Source organism: Natrix helvetica (genome assembly GCF_964273705.1).
Source record: "Natrix helvetica genome assembly, chromosome: 2".
In the NCBI taxonomy this organism is placed as follows: domain Eukaryota; kingdom Metazoa; phylum Chordata; class Lepidosauria; order Squamata; family Natricidae; genus Natrix; species Natrix helvetica.
The window spans coordinates 82,428,412-82,443,561 of NC_138552.1; the positions used below are offsets into that span (position 1 = coordinate 82,428,412).

The 15,150-nt window shown below is 42.2% G+C and overlaps 1 protein-coding gene across 2 annotated transcripts in view; it reads right to left on the minus strand.

The window, feature by feature from the left end:
• Nucleotides 1-15,150, minus strand: part of BNC2 (basonuclin zinc finger protein 2) — a 444,437-nt gene that overhangs the window by 4,683 nt on the left and 424,604 nt on the right. The gene's annotated exons all lie outside the window — the stretch shown is intronic.

Consider the following 15,150-nt stretch of genomic DNA (forward strand, 5'->3'; position numbering starts at 1 on the left):
CCCGGTTTGGCCGAACCGGTAGTGGTTTGGCGGCCTGGGTCACTGGAACTGGCAGCGACCTAGGACTGCCACGCCCCCAAACCGGTTCTCTGGGCAGCGCCTTAGATGCCACCATCTTGTTGTCTAGTTCTGCGCATGCGCAGAACAATTTTAATTGCACAGTAGTGCCTGCTGGAACACTCCTCTGCATTCAACTAGTCTTCAGTTCTCAGTATATTTTGTTAGAAAGACATATTAAACGGTGCAAAAATATCCACCTGAAACTTTGACTTGTGCAAGTTCTCTTCTTAACATTATGCATATCATGGGTTATCAGCCATTGTCTCTAGTCCAAATTCTAGCAGTCAGCCTGCACTTGACATTGCATGCCAAGTCACACCATACAATTTGTACAATGCTGGTAAACCCATGCCTTTTTCTAAACCCAACTCTATTTCATCAGAAAACATTTGGAAAGGGAGCAAGGCACTTAGTATCTTACAAACTGGGGCTTCCAGAGTATGAGGTCACCCAGTAAACTGAACCAACATGCACAGTCCCATAAGCAGCAATTGTGTATTACAAAGTAAATTCCTAAACTTTGATGCGGCAGCCAGGATAAATCCTCCAACTTTGCCCTGCAAAGTTGATAGAACTAAAGCAGAGGGCATATATGAATCAGCTGCACATTTACAAAGATCAGGTGTACAACTGACTCATAGAAAAGATTTTAATAAAGAACTTTAAAAAAAAAAACCAGTTTCCAATCCAGCTACAGCTATGCACAAGAATGCTTTCCAGTCTGACAGTGGTTGGCAATATGCATTTCCAATCACATTACAATGTAGATGGAAATGCATGCCTTTATCCTTTCTTCTACAGTAGTTCAAATGCAGATCACACAGAATTTGATGTTTGCTTGATGTTCAGATGGGCACTGGAAAATTGAGGCAGGTTTGGGCTGGGCAGCTACCAACTACTTCTGTACATGGCTGTCCCTTGCAGGATCGGGGTGACTAAGTATCAATAACTAAAGATCAGAGAATTAGATTCCTCACGAATGAAGGTGAATATACATATCCCAGGATAATGTTGCAGGATCCCATCTGGGGTGGTCACCAGAACTAGAGTCTTAGTCTTCCAAACTTTCAAACTGATGCTTTTGGACTTGAGAAACTAAATTTCTGGTCCTGGTGACCAACCCAGATTGGATCCTGCAATTACCGTATTTCCTCTAATAAAGAAGCACTTGGCCTTATTTTAGGGGAGGTCTTATTATTTTTGAGGTGCAGGAGGCTGTGAGCATGGTCACCTCATGGCTGCTGCTGTGTTGCAATATTTTGGGGAACGCTTATTTGGGGGGGGGCTTATTTTCAGGGAAACAAGGTAGATTTCTTTATGTAATTTGCACATTGGCTGTCAAATAATATAACCACTCATTGTGTATCTCTCAACTAGCCATCCCAAAATGTACCCACTTGTGCCATAAAATGAAAGTTATTTTTTCACAGACAAATAAACAGAGGATGCATTGTATTTCATTTATTTTATTTTTTTCACATTTTTGAACCGCCCATTTCTTCGGAGACGGATTTTATATATTGTTAGGATTGATTTAATTCATTAAATGTCGCAGAATAGGCTAACAATCTAGGCTTCTGAGGAAGAAGACAGTTAAGATGGATTGGAAATGAAGGATAGGTAATTTTGGATCCCAAATAAGAGAAAAAGCTACTGAGAGATACATCCAAGGAATAGGGTGGTAAGTGGTGGATAGGAGGAAGGCAACTTTATCCACAAGAGTGAAAGTATCATTTCACATCAAGTACTGCAGCACTGATTTAATTAAAGAAGGGAGTTACACTATCCCCAATGCTGCACTTATGAAGGCTGAGCTTACCTTGGGATAAGTTCAGCTTTCTAATCTTTTGCTAAATCGAGATCGCAAAAGGAGGAGGAAGGCAGAGACAGAGAGAGAAGAAGGGAAGGCGGGAGGGAGATAGAAAGAAAGAGACAGAGAGAAAAAGAAAGAGAACAAATTCACATTCCAATCCAGTCACATCTGGTTTTTAAAAAAATGAAAAGAAAATCTTTAAACAATAAAATACAGGCTAAAAATGCTTTGGCTGTGAGATCACTTTCTGTCACCCATCATCTCACTTACACTGTTGTCCTGATGGTTGCTGGACCAACCACACAATCTAAAGCCATAAATCAAATCAGACGGGGGGGGGGGGGGAAGCAAATATGCGTTGCCCACATTTTTCTTCTGAACAGATTCATGCAGGGTTCACATACATAAACGATCAAGAGAGGGACAGCCGAACAGCCCTTTCAGCAAAGGAATTTCTTGCCCATTTGTCACATGATAAAGAACTCAAAGGAAACCTCTCTAAGTAAACATAGGAAGCATTTTGCTGTGAACATCTGAATATGGACTGTATTGCCAATTATAGGATGTGTTCAACAGCACAGCACTGTGTTACATTTATGAAATGTGTTTCCTCCTCTGAAGGCATCATGGAGTGGTTTCTCCATGTACAAACCACAATGCATAGTTTCTTGCCATGGCAACATAATTCCCCCCCCCCCCGAATAAAATCAATTTGTTGCACATTGACAACTACTACACCCAAATACCTTCCCAGTTGTTATATTTGTAACCTGGATTGTCTCTAGAGAAGCGCAAGACAATATTTTAGCTTCACAGGTACATTGAATAAACCATAAGCAAATAAACAAAACAAATTAAAAAGTCGCATAAAAGTTATACCCAGATCCTCTGAACTGTACTTTACCAACCCCATTTATGCCAGGTTTACACTGAGATTGGGGGATTTGCCAAATGGTTTCGAGAGCTAAGTGATGAACTGAATTTAGATTTCCCACAATCACATTTGTAACTCACTGCAGGACATGAGCTCTGCTGTGGACTACATGAAACCAGTGGTGGGATTCAGCCAGTTTGCACCTATTTGGGAGAAGCAGTTGTTGGAAGAAATCTCCTTTTGTTTTTTTCCACTTTACAGGGCTAATCCTGTAAGGAAGGCAGGAAGGAAACATTTTGGTGTTGTTTCTAGCCTCATCTTAATAATAATAATAATAATAATAAATTTGGATTTATTAGCCGCTCCCTTTCCGGGCAGGACTCGGGGCGGCGTACACTAAGACATATATAAACATACATATATACAAAGACAAACATGCACGGAGGAGGTAATAGGTTAAAACATTTAGACAAATTAAAACCATTAACATGCCCCGTTTAATAAAAACCCAATATACAATAAAAAATTTAAAATTTAAAAAAAGACAGTCAGGAGGAATATGAAAAAATTACGGTTGAGCCAGGCCGGATAATTGAAAGAGGTGGGTCTTCAACTGTACACGGAAGGAGCGGAGATCGGAAATAATCCTGATGTCACGGGGGAGGTCATTCCACAGGGCTGGGCCCATCACAGAGAAGGCTCTGCTCCTGGATGTCGCCCCCCGACACTGTTTGGCGGACGGCACCCGGAGAAGTCCCTCTCTGTGTGAGCGAATTGGTCATAGGGATGTGTGGGGTAGGATGCGATCCTGCATGTAACTAGGTCCTATGCCATGAAGCGCTTTAAAGATCATAATCAAAACCTTGAAACGCACTCGGTAGACCACAGGAAGCCAGTGCAGCTCGCGCAGGAGAGGTGTTACAGGGGAGTATCTAGACCTCCCCATAATCACCCGCGCGGCCGCGTTCTGGACCAACTGTAGTCTCCGAGTGCATCTCAAGGGAAGCCCCATGTAGAGAGCTTTATTGCCCTGCTTACAGAAACTGCCTCTCTGATGAACCCTTCTTACATTGTAACAACTAAGGTGAAGCACCCATCGACGTGAGTGATGTTGAGTAGGCCACACCCACTCAATCACATGACCACAGAGCCCCGCCTACCCAACTGTTTATTAGGGCAGAGAACTGGTTGTTAAATTATTTGAATCCCACCACTGCATGAAATGCTAAACATTAATGCAAACACAGCCTACATTATGGTTTTCCCCCCCCTGCTAAAATATAGCCCAGACAAGGTGCCTTTGTCTGTAAATGCAGCTAGGTTGTCTATTATTTAGTTTCCTTCATTGGCTGCAGGCAAAAACAAACACTTGGTGCTATGTGAGAATAACACCAAGAATTACTGAATAGAAGACACAAATGTGTATTAATGTTGCCTCATTGGGGACGCAAACACATAAACAAAAAATCTCCATCCAAGTAGAAGTGGCTGCTTATTTTCCTTGATGATGGTTAGTTCAAAGTTGCAGCTGGCTTCGGCTATCAATAGAAAGTGATGCCATGGCCATTGACTTATCATTTACAGCGCTGACTATCAGTAATCTGATTAAACTATGTACCAGCCCTTAATATCTGTCAGGCAAACAATGTGCAGAAATGTGCGGGCAACTTCTGGCCCTTTCTGGCAAGGTCCTTTTTCCGCTGTCAGGAGTAGCATTGGCTTCTCCTAATATAATTACACTGAGTTTTATTCAATTAAGTGTCATTCCTAGCTTTAAAAAAACTTGCTTTATCAACTGATCCAGGTGTAATGCAATAATCAGATGAACTCATTTGCAGGGGCATTAGCTCTGCTGTTCATAACTTTGGCTCATGGGTTCACTCATAGCAGTCGATTTCCATTGTGCAACCACAGTTCACAAGGATTGCTTCTGTTCCATTAGTTTCTTCATGTATATTTCTCATATTGAAAAATCATCCTTCAGTTCATATTTAAATCTAAATGACCTTGGATTATTGGGAAGAAAACAGCTTGGATTTAATTGGATGGGAGTTTTCTTCTTCTTTTTACATGCTCCGTTTAATAGCAAAACTGTGGAGTTCAAACTAACTGTGAAAGTGGCAGGACACTGAACAGTAAGCTGTATCCAGATTTGAAGTAGGCTTATGGGCTTTAATCTTCTGGGGACCATCTTGAATGCCATTGATTTTAAGCATGACTATATTTGTATTGCTATATAAGGCACCCTAAAATATATGATACAATTTAGCTGTGTGCCAGATAGATATTCTATATGTTGAAATGGATTTCACATGTGGTCAACTATCTTATAGTCAGACCATGTATAATTGACACTGGATTTTATTATAGATTTTAGTTTTTACTTATTATTTTACACCGGAAGTTTTAAGTGTATATATACTGAGTGCTTTTATTTGTTCTGGTGGCTGGTCTAAGACTGTAATAAATTGTTGTTGTTATGTGGGCGATTCATTCACTTCTAAGCAACAATCAAGATCAAGTCCTGAAACTCTTGAACCCAGAATGTCCCTTATAAGCCTTCCTTGTTTTCTGTTATTTTTTTCTACTGTCCCAGTGGTGCTTTTTCCAAAAGGCAACTGGTTTTTGCCCATCTTGGGTTTTTCCCCCCTTTGAAAACGTTGTGCTTCTCATCCAAGCAGCTTCTTCAATTCTAACTGACATTCTGAGTTAAAACTGAAGAAGCTTCTTAGATGAGAAGTAAAACATTTTTCAAGGAAAAAAAAAACCACGAAAGTTCAGCCATCCTTTGGGAAAAGCACCTTTGGGACAACCTTGACCTGGATGATTGAGAATCTCCATAGACTTTTTTTTACTGTTTTGATTCACTGAAGGTCTGGTAAACTGGAGTATGTTAGGAATTTCTCACATCTCCCAAATCTAAACACAGGAATTGCATTTTGTCATTGAATCTATCATACTTTGCATATGACATTTCTATGTAGAAGCCCAGCACGATCAACCACTCTAACTTGTCTCCCCCAATTACTGACTTGCTTAAGAGATACATGTTTTATCTACTATTTAGTCCTAAGAGTAATCACTGCTTATTTCTAAGCTTTTCTAAAGCACATAGTTGTTCTTGGAGCTTTTAGCTTACTTAATTCCTTACTTCAAGTATTTCATTAAAGAGAAGCTTGTAAAGATGTCTTCAGGCAAAAATTAACAAATGAAAAATATCTCTAGTCTTAACGAAAATTTTGGGGGTTTCCCTTACACTCAGAATCCCTAAATTTGTTTTAAATTTCACTGTGGTTTAAATTCTGATGGCAATTCTAAATCTTTCCTTTCTCCTCTGGCAGTTTTGACCATGAATTTCCCCCATTTTTTATGATTTATGGCCAGCCCTTGTTTTTTCACAATAGAAGAAGGAGGAGAGCCATTCTGACAATGCAGCAATTAAAGAAAGGAATGGCTGCAGCATCCAAAAAAATTCAAAAATTGTTACCCACTCTTGAATTGTTTTCCTTTGTTGAATTTAGAAAGAGAAAATTATTAAATACGTGAAAGAGAGTGTTGGTTTCTTAAAATCTTGTTTCTACACAAGTTACATCCATTATTTTTTAAAGTGCACTACACAGCTCATAGACAAAGTGTGGCCCATAGCTAAAAAAAACCCCAACTATAACAATATATTTACTTAAGTGTGCCTCCTACACTAATATTACTAACGCCAAAGTACAGGCTCACCACTATAATCTCTTAAGTCCTGCTGCTACAGTACAGGGAGAAAAGCAAGAAATGTTTATTAAAAGTGACCTAAATTAGGCAGGACTCCTAGATATGGGCTGAGATAGATATTCTGAACCACTTTGTTTTCTTCTAATAAAGTGGTTCGCCAGATTTCTATAACTCAGATACAGCTGTCTTGCCTAAATGCAAGTTAAGGAACTATAGCTCTTCAAATATTGCAGAATTATACCTTCCAGAGCCTTAACTATGCTGGCTAGGGTACTAGAAGCTATAACTCAGAAACATGAAGGCTTCCCATCCATGATATAATACTTTCCAACAAAAATAATCTAGCATCAACTCTGCAGCTGACCTAATTGAGGCCACTTTGAGGCTCCAGGGTTGCCACATTGGAGATGAGAGTTAGGGAGGGGGAGAATAGTGATAGCTGGGGTTTTGTAGTAGCCAAAACAAAAGAGTTTGCCTTGTGAACCAAGGACACTCCCACAGGTGTCTGAAGAAAGGAGGAGTGATGTTATCAAACAACTGGGTTGCACCCTGATTGGACCATGTGACTGATTGTTTGGGGAAAGGGGATTTTTTAAATTTTTTAATTAGGTAAAAACCACAGGAACATTTAGAGTCGGTTTTCACCAGCTTGTGTCAATATGATATATCCAATAAACCAGGGGTGTCCAAACTTGGGAACTTTAAGACTCGTGGACTTCAACTCCCAGAATTCCCCAGCTGACTGGGGCCCTCAGCTGTAGGAAAACATTGGCGTTTTCCAACTCTGTCGTAGACTATCGGCAATTGGATTTTCTGGACTGGAGTTCCCTCTCTTCCACTTAGCATAAACTTTTGTTTACCTGGAACTAAGACAATGTTGTTTGCTATATTTTATAGTCTTATATTTTCCATATTGGTCAGTAATATTACAGTCATAGATGATTGTTGATTAAGAGTTAAAGGCAAATAGCTTACATTTTTTAAATTACTCTAGGGAGACTGAAAAAGATGAAAATTTCAACAAGACTTCACAGGTATGTTCAAATTCTCACATTGCTTTTCATAGTATGGGTAAAATCTGGGCAGGATCTCACCAGAATGGATTTACTGCTGGCCTTCAGGCCCTCTGACCTGGATCCATTTTTTTTTAATGTTGCTGCTGGTTCATATACATAAATCAGTGACAAGACAGAGCAAGGAGAAAGATTTCTCCTTCTAAGTAGTGGTTCTTCTTCTAGGTTCATTTGCCTAGAGGAAGCAGATGAATGGAATGTAGAAACAATGACAGAAAGCAGGAAAGGGGTCATACATCTTCCTTGGGGGGCTTTTTAGACTTGGAACTGATTCCATAGAAAGCTTGATAAATTTAAAGGAGAGGTGTTTGCAATTGTAAATTAACAGGTCCTTATCACTAAATTTCTTGAAGATCTTCCTACATCACTTCATTAATGTGCAAGGCAAAGTATTTGTGTGGTGAGAAATATTATGGTAGTGCTGATAAAAGGTTTCTTTAGAACAAAAACTTCATTTTTAGAAATGATATTGGAATATATTAAAATTACAGTATAACTACACTAAAAAAAATCTTTGAATAAGGCGCTGTCAACATTTCTTCAGTTCATTATTTTAAAATACAGTAGGAAGTTGTACTAGAACCAGGAAGACTGAGGTTCAATTTTAACCAAGGCCATGGAAGATTATGGGGTGATTGTGGCCCTATGGTCCCCTCAGGACTGCTGCTTTAAGGGGAAGCCTGAAAGAAATAAAGCATTGTAGGCCAGCTTGAGTTCCGGGAGGTGAGGAAGAATCTAAATCTAAGACATTAATAAATCATACAAATACTTAAAAATATTAACATAAACATACCATGAAGTTTATGTACTTTCTACCTTTTAAAGAACGTTTATTTCTGGCCCTTGCATTTTTTATATACTTCCTCTATAATGGTTATTGATTCTGATACGTAATTACATATCTATTGAATGAATTTGACTAAAAACGATTTAGCTTATATTTCTATTTTGTGTGGATTGATTTTTTTCTTCTTCTCAAATTTAGCCATAGCTTTGGAGTGCAATAAAGAAGCAGCTTAAAAATAATATAAATTGCACCTCTATGGTTCTGGGCTAAATTCAGGGCATCTTAATCTTTCAGACTTCAATCCCTGGAGGTGGGAGCCACATCTGATTTGTAGTGTCCTCTTTACTTCATTTACCACACACTTTGTATGTCTTGTGTTGTAGCCCCAACTGAATTAATAGCCAATTTCCACATCCAATGCAGTTGTGCCACTTTTTGTTGTAGAAAAACCAGGGGAAAGCAACTTTTTTTTATAACTGGGGAAACTGTGTTTTCAGTTTTATTTGTCTTTGTAGGTCAGGGCTGTCACAATTTTTTATTTTAGTTTTAAAATATACCATTCTTCAAAAGAAGACATCCCCACTTCTCTCCCCCCCTTCCAGTTTTTCCCATGGGGACCAAGTCTTTCAACGCTCTCTCAGTTCAATTTTGAAGTTGTGGTCGTCCCCGTCCCCCCCACAAACAACTGTGATATGCTTATAGGAGAGTTAACCACACAAATTTTTTAAATTATTTATTGTTTTACAGAAATTTTGGTGGCTTTATGGGAGGGGGAGAATGAGATTTCACTGCTCCTATTCAATGATTTGCTGCTAAATTTTGGCAGAACTAACTTGGAGCTCCAGGGACAACACTGAGAATGCAGACCAGAGGTAACCTACCCTTCTACAAAACCTAGAAATCTTGCACAGTATCAGGGTAAAAAAAGATTTAAACCAGCACAACACAGATCCTTATTGAATAAATCTCTGTGTCACAAAACATAACATACATAACAAAACTAACAAAGGCTCCTCAAATGAGACAATAACAATTAAAAGCAGGTAATACAATTGATAATATTTATCAAGCTACTGTATTAACAAAACCTACTCATTTCTCTAATTTCCTAAAAGAATTTTGCAGCAAATGTCCAAAATATCTGACTCTTAACATATGGATTCTGACATTCTCAAATTAATTCCTCATACCCTAATGTATACTTTGAGACATTAATTTGAAATCCTGAATCTGGCAGTTTTGGCTTTGCTTCACTTCTAATTTTCACAATCTTAAATCCATCCATTGTTATTTTTTTTAAGGCAGTGTTAATTTTTCTATGCCTCATGGGTTTGTGCAGAGTGTGCACATTTTGCCCAATCATTTTCTCACATGCAAGTGGTTTAAATCCTTCTATTTAGTTATTACTTTGCAGATATATAACCTAATTGCTGAAAACACTACAGCCCTGGTACATAAAACAAGTTGCTGCAAAGTTAATAAAAATATAACTCCAAACTCCATATATTCAAATCAGAAACAGAATTATAAGTTCTTCCAATCATTCACTTTTTGCCTTTCTGTCAGCCAACCCAGTGCTTTTAAATCTAGGAAGAACTCTTGGTCGGGAGAAGAAAGGGAGGTACTCAATGGAAGGGCCTGAATTTTTGGCCTACCTGGGGTGTTCTTGGGGGCAGGGCAGAGGGAGGAATGCATTCCTAGAGGCTTTTGCAAGTATTAATGGAAGTATTGCAAGTATTAATAGAACCTGGGGGATACTTTTCTTAAGCTTATGATGTTCTCGGAAGATGGCATCCGTAGCCAAACACAGATCATATTCATTTCATTCTGGAAAACTGCACAGCTAGATCCACTGACATTCTCAAATCAGTCACTCTTCTTGTTACTGGAAGCTTTCTTGATTCATGCAAGATATAAACAGGCTTTAAAGAAGAAAGAAGGAAAAAACAGCAGGGCCAATCATACTGTAACAAATACAACACAAGACAAAAAGTAAGGGAAATCATTTCAGCATCTGATTCTTTTCTGATTCTCGGGGGAGGGGGGGAGAAATTTAAATGTTCTGCTTCTTCGTAGATATGTGTCCTCCAGAGTTAAAGATTGCCTAAAATGAAATTTGATTGCCTTTAGGTATGTAACATACATCATCAACTGCTCCTTTCCCTGCATTTTCGGCAAAAGAGAGTGGCTAAAAGACATTTACGCTAAAGCCATATAAACTGGAGTAGTTTGGTCTTTGCTTTGTTTATCCTTACATGTTTACTTTGGCCTAAAATTCAAATAGGTTAGCTAGAGGGAATATTCATGATGCAGTTCACTATTCATGGTAAATAGTTGATAAATTCCTGCTAAACATCAACAACATAAATACAGATTCTAATTATGTTTTAAAGTTATTCTGTGAAATGTTAATAAAACAAGGGGTTTCTTTTGCTTGAAAAAGTGGGAAACCTTCATGCTTTATATTTAACTGATTGCTTTTTACTTTTTTGGCCGCAGTAGTATAAGACCAGGTAGCCTATGTGCAGAGTAACATGGTATGATACTTCAGTTCTTTCCTGCGTGCCATATATATCCTGTTTTCCCTGTATTGTTCAAAATCATAATGATAATATAATAATAAGAGTTGGGCTAATTATGATTGTAATTATAATATATATTATAATAATTATGTTAGATTGGGTAATGGATAGGCACACACAGGCTTAACGGTAACAACAGCTCTTTATTAAGTGCAACAAGTGAGAACAATCCAGCGAAGGTTGAGTCTGACAGCAGCCCTTTTATAGGGAGCTGTCAGACCCTTCGACCAATAGTATTAAACCTCTGTTCCCGCCAGAACAGAGGACCTTGGTGGAAACCACTATAGTTAGAACAAGTATCTAACACCCCTCCCCTCTTGGATGGAACAATCCTACTTGTTACGTAGTCACGCAGGTAGGCGGGCTCTTGGGTAGCCCTGCCTGACCTGCACAGTTCAGGAGGAGGGGTTTCCTTGGACAGGTCGGACGGACCTGTTTGCTCCACAGCTCCGCTTGGTGGAAGCTCCTGGAACCTTTCACAGGCCGTGGTTGTAGCTTCTAGAGCCGGTTTGCTCGGAGCTTGCTGCTGGCCTGCAACATAACTAGATAGGTTTCCCGGTACCCTTGGGCTTGAGCTGGCCATGGAAGGAGTGAGTGTTTGCTCCGTTTGGGTAGGGCTTTGGTTAATTCGTGCAGGAGTTACCTCTGGTGGTCTAAGAGTGGAGTTGGAGAGGCAGCCACGGTGTTGGTCAATATGCCTTCTCCAATTCCTACCGTCCTCGAGCTCTAGGAGGTAAGAGCGAGGGCCGGTGATGCCTATCACTGTGGGAGGAATCCAGAGTTCCTCCGGCGTAGTTGTGGGCGTATACCGAATCCCCTATGCTAAATGTCCGAATCTTGCTTGTGGAGTCTGGGGTGATGAGGCAGAATAATTGGGGTGTAGCTTGTCTAAGTGGGACCTTAGCCGGTGACCCATGAGAAGCTCAGAGGGGCTTCTCCCTGTAGTGGCACTGGATGTGATGTGCTGAATTAGCAAATAGTGGTCAATCCGTGTTTGCCAATCTCCTGGGCCCATCCTAGAGAGGGCCTCTTTTGCGGATCTCACCATTCTCTCCTCCTGACCATTGGAGACCGGATGGAATGGCACGACCAGGGCATGCCTGATTCCCTGAACTGCTAGGAAGGCCTCAAATTGCATGGCCGTGAATTGGGGCCCGTTGTCAGAGACCAAGACGTCAGGCAGGCCGTGCCTGGAGAAAAGTCTCTGTAGCACCTTGATGACCGCTTCTGCCGTATTGGAGGCCATCAGGACTACCTCTAACCATTTCGAGTAGGCATCCACAACTACAAGAAATGTCTGGCCATGAACTGGGCCAGCAAAGTCAATGTGCACCCTAGATTATGGTGCTTGAGGTCGCTCCCACTCCTTAGCGGGTGCCTCTGGAAGAGCTGGTCTGGACTCCTGGCACGGTGTGCAGGTAGCCACCCATTCTTCGATCTCCCTGTCCATGTTAGGCCACCACACGTAACTCCTAGCCAGACTTCATCCTGACAATTCCAGGATGCCCTACGTGTAAAGCCTCTAATACTGCAATGCACAGTTTGGGTGGAACAACGACCCGGTCCCCCCACAGTAAACAGCCATTAACAACCAATAATTCATCGCGTTTGGCAAAATACGTTTTGAAATCAGCCCCAACAGGCCCCTTGGGCCACCCCCTCCACACCCAGTTCAAAATTTGCTTGATGGTGGAGTCCTTTGCAGAGTGACAGGCAACGTCATTGGATGAGACAGGCCCAGTCTCAAGGCAGTCAATGAGGAAGACTGGTGTCTCGGGGGTAGGGTCAGCGAGAAGTACAGGCAGTGGGCAGTAGCTGAGAACGTCAGCATGCCCCAAAGTGGAGACTTGTGGATGAGACGGTAGGAGGTCGGTCGGTCCCCAGCCAGTAAGCCCAACAATGGCTTGTGGTCCATAACCAGTTCATAGTCATGGAACCTCTTTATTCTGGCCACTACAGCCAAAGCCTCATGGTCCAGCTGGCTGTAGTTCTGCTCTGTGGTGGACAAGGTTCTGGAGTAAAATGCAATAGGGGCTTCAGTTCCGTTGGGCATGCGGTGGCTGAGGACGGCGCTGATGCCAAATGGGGAAACGTCGCAGGTCAGCATCAATGGCAGGGTCTGGCTGTACTGTACCAGGAAGGAATCTGCTGACAGGAGTAGTTTTACCGTGGCAAATGCGGCAGCCTCGGCTTCCCCCCAGGACTACTTTGCGTTCTTAGCCAGGAGACAGGCAATTGTTGTTATGCCTGAGCCATGTCCAATTTTGCGAAAATTTTTCTGGGGCCTAATGTAGGAAGGAGGTGCTGTACAATGGGTACAGGGTAGGCGCTTTGTTGTAGTGCTTTATTTATTGTGCACTTGTAGTCCGAGCAGATGCGGACAGATCCGTCAGATTTGACAGGTGTCACTATACCCCTCCCAGTGTGCGTGATCGACCAGCTCTAGGATTCCCTGGCCTACAAGCTTGTCAATTTCCCTGTCAATTTTGGGACAGAGAGCAAAAGGTACTCTCCTGGGCTTTAGCCTTATTGGGGCTATGTTGGCCTCCAAACTAAAGGAAATTGGAGTCCCCACATACTTACCCAAACCACTGCCGAAGACGTCCTCGAACTCCTTAAAGATGGCTTCAGCGCCATCGTCTTACAAGGTGTTGATACCGGTCACCTCTAGGCCCAGGGATTGGAATCAATCTAGCCCTAGGAGGCTCTGCAGGTTGCCGCTGACCACTGTCACTGGGAGTTTCCCACTGAACTTCTTGAACTTCACCTGGAAGGTGCCTTGGCCCATGATGGGGACCCGGTTTCCCTGGTAATCACGTAGCCTGGTGCGGACTTGGCCGATTGATGTATGTCTCTATTGTCACCCTCTGAGCGCCGTGGTGGCTTCTGCCAGGTCCCTTGGCTGGGCCTCTGTTGGCGGTTTGGTGCGCTTCTAGGCTGCCAGGCAGTGGCAAGGAATTCACTCTGGCACACCTTGGCGATGTGCCCCTCTCGCTCGCAGCACTGGCAGGTTGCGTTGCAGAAACTGCAAGCCGATCTGGCATGGTCTCCTCCACAGCTAGTGCAAGGCCAGAGACGCAGTTTGAATTTGCGCGCTGGCTGGGCGCGGCTACTGCGCATGCGGCAGCTGTCATCTTCCTTACCTTTCTCACTCTCGGGCTCTGCAGCCTTGCGATGTATGCGTGTAGTCTTTCGTGTGTCTTGTGGAGCGCTTTGGTGCTGCAGAGTCTCAGTAGATTTGACGGCTGATTTGGACGCCCTGGCCTCGTCCAGTGCGATCTGCAGAGTGAGGTTAGATTTAGCGAGTAACCTCCTCTGCAGGTTAATGTCCTGGATGCCCAAATTATGCGGTCCAGAATCAGCTCGTCCAGCTCTCGGAATTTGCAGTACGCTGCAGCCTTGCAGAGCGCCGCAACGTACTCTTTAATTGACTCGCCCTCCTTCTGGTTTCTGATGTTAAACTCATGCCGGCGAACGTGCTTGGATGGCTTGGGCGCATAGTGGGTCCTCAGCGTCTACTGAAGCATGGACCAGGCGACTGATTGTAGCGGTGTCAGCTTAGAGAGATCTTTCGCCATCTCGAACACTTCCCGGCCACAGTATCCGAGGAACATGTTCTTCTTGCGGCCTTCAGAAAGGCCCATGAGGTCGTTTGCCTCGAGGAAGCAGTCAAACCATAGCATGTACGAGTCCCGGTGCTCAGTGACAGGGTCATATGGAGTCGGTGGGGCGTGCATGGCCATTTTGTGTTCAGAGGGCATTTTGAGTTTGTGGCTCAAAAATGGCTGCTCGAAGCCACACTGAGCTCTGGGCTGGATGTACTTGCTGGATTGCTGCGCTCTTTCGGTTGGCCTAGTTGCCTTCCAATCCCATCCTCGTCACCAATGCTAGATTGGGCAATGGATAGGCACACAAAGGCTTAACGGTAACAACAGCTTTTTATTAAGTGCAACAAGTGAGAACAATCCAGCGAAGGTTGAGTCTGACAGCAGCCCTTTTATAGGGAGCTGTCAGACCCTTCGACCAACAGGATTAAACCTCTGTTTCCATCGGAACAGAGGACCTTGGTGGAAACCACTGTAGTTAGAACAAGTATCTAACAAGAGACTCATTCATAATTGAGTGTCAGACTCAGAAATAACAAAACTATTTCTTATTTTGGTTTTCATGAATTCTTTCTTTAGTCCTGTCTTTTCAACCCTGAAAAAAAAAATGCTATCCAAATGAATCTCACAAAAAAA